Source organism: Megalopta genalis, chromosome 10, assembly GCF_051020955.1.
Source record: "Megalopta genalis isolate 19385.01 chromosome 10, iyMegGena1_principal, whole genome shotgun sequence".
NCBI classification, from domain to species: Eukaryota; Metazoa; Arthropoda; class Insecta; order Hymenoptera; family Halictidae; genus Megalopta; species Megalopta genalis.
The window spans coordinates 337,501-345,000 of NC_135022.1; the positions used below are offsets into that span (position 1 = coordinate 337,501).

Consider the following 7,500-nt stretch of genomic DNA (forward strand, 5'->3'; position numbering starts at 1 on the left):
AGCAATACGCCGCTGGTACGAAGCAATACGCCGCTGGTACGAAGCAATACGCCGCTGGTAAAAAAGCAATACGCCGCTGGTACGAAGCAATACGCCGCTGGTAAAAAAGCAATACGCCGCTGGTACGAAGCAATACGCCGCTGGTAAAAAAGCAATACGCCGCTGGTACGAAGCAATACGCCGCTGGTAAAAAAGCAATACGCCGCTGGTACGAAGCAATACGCCGCTGGTACTTTGTAATAAGAATTACATTATAAGATAGAAAGCACTACGCCGCTGGACATAAAATCTCCATTATCCGAACGAAAGCAATATGCCGCTGGTACTTTATTTTATTATAATAATTTAATTATAAGACAGAAACCGCTGGTACTTAGTAATAAAATCTCCATTATCCGAACGAAAGTAACACGCCGCTGGTACTTTATTTTATTATAATAATTTAATTATAAGACAGAAACCGCTGGTACTTGGTTGTAAAATCTCCATTATCCGAACGAAAGCAATACGCCGTTGGTACTTGGTTATAAAATTTTCATTACAAGATAGAAAGCAATATGCCGCTGGTTATATTAATGTAATCTTATGGAAAGCATTACGCCGCTGGAACTTTGACCATTGCAATAATCGATCGGAAGCTATACACAGCAAGGAATACGAATATTGTACCAAGAGATCGAAAACAATACGCTGTTCGGACGTTTTGACTAGCTGTCGCACAGTGCAGACGCGCCGACCCGTCGCTCCGCATTTCGAGCGCAATTTCAGTGGTTTTTCAGTTCAGAAAATTACAGAGAGTGTTTGGTTGTGTTGCAGGAGTCAAACTGAATGATTTGATGCATAAAGTTTAATTAAACTCCCAATAGTTTGCCGGGAAACATCGATTATTCCGATCTAGAAAGAGACAGAGACAGTCGATCCGCGTTATGTTAAATATTTCAAGGTTCCCGATTCCACAAAATTATAAAAAGTATACGGCTGTGTAGCGGGGATCAAAACGAGTAATTTCATGTATAAAGTTTAATTAAACTCCCAATAGTTTGCCGGGAAACATCGATTATTCCGATCTAGAAAGAGACAGAGACAGTCGATCCGCGTTATGTTAAATATTTCAAGGTTCCCGATTCCACAAAATTATAAAAAGTATACGGCTGTGTAGCGGGGATCAAAACGAGTAATTTCGTGTATAAAGTTTAATTAATATCCCATTAGTTTGCCGGGAAACATCGATTCTTCCGATCTAGAAAGAGACAGAGACAGTCGATCCGCGTTATGTTAAATATTTCAAGGTTACCGATTCCATAAAATTATAAAAAGTATACGGCTGTGTAGCGGGGATCAAAACGAGTAATTTTGTGTATAAAGTTTAATTAATATCCCATTAGTTTGCCGGGAAACATCGATTATTCCGATCTAGAAAGAGACAGAGACAGTCGATCCGCGTTATGTTAAATATTTCAAGGTTCCCGATTCCACAAAATTATAAAAAGTACACGGCTGTGTAGCGGGGATCAAAACGAGTAATTTTGTGTATAAAGTTTAATTAATATCCCATTAGTTTGCCGGGAAACATCGATTCTTCCGATCTAGAAAGAGACAGAGACAGTCGATCCGCGTTATGTTAAATATTGCAAGGTTCCCGATTCCACAAAATTATAAAAAGTATACGGCTGTGTAGCAGGGATCAAAACGAGTAATTTCGTGTATAAAGTTTAATTAAACTCCCAATAGTTTGCCGGGAAACATCGATTATTCCGATCTAGAAAGAGACAGAGACAGTCGATCCGCGTTATGTTAAATATTTCAAGGTTCCCGATTCCACAAAATTATAAAAAGTATACGGCTGTGTAGCGGGGATCAAAACGAGTAATTTCGTGTATAAAGTTTAATTAATATCCCATTACTTTGCCGGGAAACATCAATACTTCGATCGCGCGAGAGAGACAGAGAAACGAACAGTCTTTTTTTCGATTTACGGCTAAAATAAATTTTTCTCATTTTATTCAATAACATATTCTTGCTTAGATAACTTTTTTACATAGGGATTAAGCATTTAGAACGATACATTGTTTAAAATAAGGGCACTTTACTCTTGACATTTTACGGTTTTTTCAATTTTCTGAAAAATCCTATCATTAGATTTTTTTAAAAATACGATATTCTTGCTTAACTAACGTTTCTACATAGGGATTAAGCATTTAGAACGAAATCTAATGTCAGAAAATGGCACTTTACTCTTGACATTTTACGGTTTTTTCAATTTTCTGAAAAATCCTATCATTAGATTTTTTTAAAAATACGATATTCTTGCTTAACTAACGTTTCTACATAGGGATTAAGCATTTAGAACGAAATCTAAGGTAGGAAAATGGTACTTTACTCTTGATCGGTACGTTGGGACTTAGAAAATATTCGGGCGTTCCAATCGCTCGTCTGTTGCATCATAGCGCGTCTCGGCGCAATCGGCCGATTCGCTCGACCCATTATTTTCGATTTACGGCTAAAATAAATTTTTCTAATTTTTTTCAATAACATATTCTTGCTTAAATAACTTTTTTACATAGGGATTAAGCATTTAGAACGATACATTGTTTAAAATAAGGGCACTTTACTCTTGACATTTTACGGTTTTTTCAATTTTCTGAAAAATCCTATCATTAGATTTTTTTAAAAATACGATATTCTTGCTTAACAAACGTTTCTACATAGGGATTAAGCATTTAGAACGAAATCTAATGTCAGAAAATGGCACTTTACTCTTGACATTTTTCGGTTTTTTCAATTTTCTGGAAAATCCTATCATTAGATTTTTTTAAAAATACGATATTCTTGCTTAACTAACGTTTTTACATAGGGATTAAGCATTTAGAACGAAATCTAATGTAGGAAAATGGTACTTTACTCTTGGTCGGTACGTTGGGACTTAGAAAATATTCGGCCGTACGCGGCGCGTCCCGGCGCTTCGAACAGCTCCGGTGTCCCCATTATTTTCGATTTACGGCTAAGATAAATTTTTCTAATTTTTTTTCAATTACATATTCTTGCTTAAATAACTTTTTTACATAGGGATTAAGCATTTAGAACGACATGTTGTTTAAAATAATGGTACTTTACTCTTGTGATTTTTCGGTTTTTTTTGATTATTTTGAAAAATAAATTTTTGTAATTTTTTTAAATACGATATTCGTGATCAGTGAACGATTTCACATATGGATTAAGCATTTAGAATCGTGCGGACGCGTTATTAAAAAAGTTTACTCGATGCGATGGGACTTTAAAAAGTTTGTGAAAATTTTCATATTGGGAAAAAATGTGTAATTTTTTGTCTAGTTTACGGTAGTGTAATTTATTTTAATGTTTACTATGAAAATTTTTTTCGTTCGTTCACGCGCTATGTTACAACAGCACGGCCGGGCGGTCTGTTGCCGCGGCGGTTTACACTCATAAGCGCGCGTGCTATTCGGCCGGCGGCGCCGGCGTCCTTGCCGGCCGTTCGGTATCTATAAGAGATACACGGTCCGTGCGAGGCGGACGGAGCAGAGCGGGTTTTGGGCCAATTCTACGATCTCGGTCGAGAAGCTGTCTCAGAGCTCCTTCGGGGCTTCGGTCCTGACTGTTTCGTGCCGTTTACGTTACGGACTTTTCTCCACACAGCGTGGCCACGGGTCGGTGTCTTTGACCGAATGGCCCATATGTGGCAAGCCCTACGGGGTTGGTTACCCGTATGCACTTTGTATGTATACTCGTACTCACTGACCAATCGACTCTTCTGTCCGAGCGATGGAAAAATTTTTTAAAATGCATCTGTAAGATTTGGAAGCAAATCGTACCAATTGAAAACTGTGGCTAAAATGAATAGCCCAGTGGAGAGAGAAAACTATCAAAAAACTGATTTTTTAAATCAAGAGGTGTCAGAAATCGAAATGCCTAGCGCGAGCGGAAGAACACGCTTTCTCGCCAGTCCAGCATGTGTCCTGTCCGTTCTTCCTCGGCTTGCCGATTTTGCCCAGATCAGAGGTTTCGTGCTTCCGGCGGTCAGAAGATCAGCGTGAGCGTACGCGCTTCCACGACTATGGCATCACCCATGTACTTTTTCCTTTGAATATATTTGAGTACATAAAAAATATTAAAACATATAGAGAGAACTGTGTCTTGGATCTTAAAAATTTGTCAATAGCGATGATATATTATTACTTAACTTGAAGTATTTGTACGTTTTAGCTGGGACGTACATTTATCTTACAAGATGTTAATAGCGAGACTCTTGAAGATAAAATTATCTTGTGATTTTATGAAGGCAAAGATAGAAACGTACGAAGCTGGCGTACGTAGAAAAATGTGATTTTATGATAGAACAAAAATATAATACGTACGTTTTTGGGCGTACGGTAAAATATCTGTATGGTAGAAAAATGAAAGAAATTGAGCGTTAAAGAAGGATATGTTACAAGCGCGGAATGTGGCAAAACTTGTACATATTTGAAAGAGAAAAATGGTGTGTCGACCTGACATATATATATGAAACAGGCGACGATGGAAAAGGATTTAAATTTTGTCCATTTTATATATACATATTGTATAGTTCCCTGGTTGATCCTGCCAGTAGTCATATGCTTGTCTCAAAGATTAAGCCATGCATGTCTCAGTACATGCCGTATTAAGGTGAAACCGCGAATGGCTCATTAAATCAGTTATGGTTTCTTAGATCGTACTAAAATTTACTTGGATAACTGTGGTAATTCTAGAGCTAATACATGCAAAACAGAGTTCCGACCAGAGATGGTAGGAACGCTTTTATTAGATCAAAACCAATCGGTGGCGGGTGTTTACACTCGTCCATCGTTTGCTTTGGTGACTCTGAATAACTTTGTGCTGATCGCATGGTCTTATAGCACCGGCGACGCATCTTTCAAATGTCTGCCTTATCAACTGTCGATGGTAGGTTCTGCGCCTACCATGGTTGTAACGGGTAACGGGGAATCAGGGTTCGATTCCGGAGAGGGAGCCTGAGAAACGGCTACCACATCCAAGGAAGGCAGCAGGCGCGCAAATTACCCACTCCCGGCACGGGGAGGTAGTGACGAAAAATAACGATACGGGACTCATCCGAGGCCCCGTAATCGGAATGAGTACACTTTAAATCCTTTAACGAGGATCCATTGGAGGGCAAGTCTGGTGCCAGCAGCCGCGGTAATTCCAGCTCCAATAGCGTATATTAAAGTTGTTGCGGTTAAAAAGCTCGTAGTTGAATCTGTGTGTCACAGTGTCGGTTCATCGCTCGCGGTGTTTAACTGGCATTATGTGGTACGTCCTACCGGTGGGCTTTGCTCTTCACGGGGCGGTCCAACTAATATCCCATCGCGGTGCTCTTCACTGAGTGTCGAGGTGGGCCGGTACGTTTACTTTGAACAAATTAGAGTGCTCAAAGCAGGCTACCTTCGCCTGAATACTGTGTGCATGGAATAATGGAATAGGACCTCGGTTCTATTTTGTTGGTTTTCGGAACCCCGAGGTAATGATTAATAGGGACAGATGGGGGCATTCGTATTGCGACGTTAGAGGTGAAATTCTTGGATCGTCGCAAGACGGACAGAAGCGAAAGCATTTGCCAAAAATGTTTTCATTAATCAAGAACGAAAGTTAGAGGTTCGAAGGCGATCAGATACCGCCCTAGTTCTAACCATAAACGATGCCAGCTAGCGATCCGCCGAAGTTCCTACGATGACTCGGCGGGCAGCTTCCGGGAAACCAAAGCTTTTGGGTTCCGGGGGAAGTATGGTTGCAAAGCTGAAACTTAAAGGAATTGACGGAAGGGCACCACCAGGAGTGGAGCCTGCGGCTTAATTTGACTCAACACGGGAAACCTCACCAGGCCCGGACACCGGAAGGATTGACAGATTGATAGCTCTTTCTTGATTCGGTGGGTGGTGGTGCATGGCCGTTCTTAGTTGGTGGAGCGATTTGTCTGGTTAATTCCGATAACGAACGAGACTCTAGCCTGCTAAATAGACGTAATTATGGTATCTCGAAGGCTCTCGGCTTCTGCCGGTGGGGTTTTTACTACCAACGTACAAACAAATCTTCTTAGAGGGACAGGCGGCTTCTAGCCGCACGAGATTGAGCAATAACAGGTCTGTGATGCCCTTAGATGTTCTGGGCCGCACGCGCGCTACACTGAAGGAATCAGCGTGTGTTCCCTGGCCGAAAGGCCCGGGTAACCCGCTGAACCTCCTTCGTGCTAGGGATTGGGGCTTGCAATTATTCCCCATGAACGAGGAATTCCCAGTAAGCGCGAGTCATAAGCTCGCGTTGATTACGTCCCTGCCCTTTGTACACACCGCCCGTCGCTACTACCGATTGAATGATTTAGTGAGGTCTTCGGACTGGTGCGCGGCAATGTTTCGGCATTGCCGATGATGCCGGGAAGATGACCAAACTTGATTATTTAGAGGAAGTAAAAGTCGTAACAAGGTTTCCGTAGGTGAACCTGCGGAAGGATCATTACAATGTTCCAATATATCTCAAAGAGAGAGGAGAGGAGGAGAGAAAATGAATTCGATTAGTTTGTGGATAAGAATTCATATAAAAAAAAAAGATATTGTTGAGCCCGCCAGATCATTCGTGCGTGATTTACACGGCCAGACGTGTGTACTACACGTATTAGGCCTTTGATCTGCGTTGCGTAGGCCACAACAAATCTTTCAAAGAGAGAGAGAGAGATATATGTGTTGTTGGGGTTTGTGATTATGAAGGTGCCCCAACGCACAAAAATATATAAAAATGTACAAAGTTGGGATGTGGTGTGGTGGAGAAGAGTTGGGCCCGACCAGATCATTCGTGCGTGATTTACACGGCAGACGTGTGTACTACACGTATTAGGCCTTTGATCTGCGTTGCGTAGGCCATCTTCCTTCCAAGACACACACGTGTTGGGGTTTATGTGATTTTATGATAGTGCCCCAACACGGAAAAATAAGCGTACGAGAAGAGTTGGGCCCGACCAGATCATTCGTGCGTGATTTATACACGGCCAGACGCGTATTATATTACACGTATTAGGCCTTTGATCTGCGTTGCGTAGGCCATCTTCTCGATAGAGAGAAAGCCAATGTATTCTTTTTTCTTTCTTTACACACACACACACACAGTTGTAGTAGGACAGGGAGGGATGCGAGCGTGCTAATCACGCTTCCTCAAGTCTTCGCTGTGGTGTAAAAAAAAAAGAAAAAAAGGAATCGTTGGGAAAGTCCAAAGGACGAAAATATCGGGCAGTCTGAAGATAACTTAATGCTCGTTTACATTGGTATCAAGAGAGACCGGCTTGTGTAGCTCGTTTCAATGCTGTGTCGTTGTCATTGACACCCTACTCTGTTGCGCGCTAGTGGCAGCATGAGCGTGGGACGTATATATATATGACACCCAGCTAGAGCCGGCCGTGAGTCCGTCCGGTGTAAATAACGACGAAAGGAGAGAGAAACTTTTCGAATCCAGTATCGGGTT

General features: G+C 41.5%; 1 non-coding gene across 1 annotated transcript; it reads left to right on the top strand.

The window, feature by feature from the left end:
• The first annotated feature begins 4,583 nt into the window (after positions 1-4,583).
• Positions 4,584-6,504, top strand: LOC143260226 (small subunit ribosomal RNA). Its single transcript, XR_013034351.1, has one exon. It is a non-coding gene; the product is annotated as a small subunit ribosomal RNA (ribosomal RNA).
• The last annotated feature ends 996 nt before the right edge of the window (positions 6,505-7,500 follow it).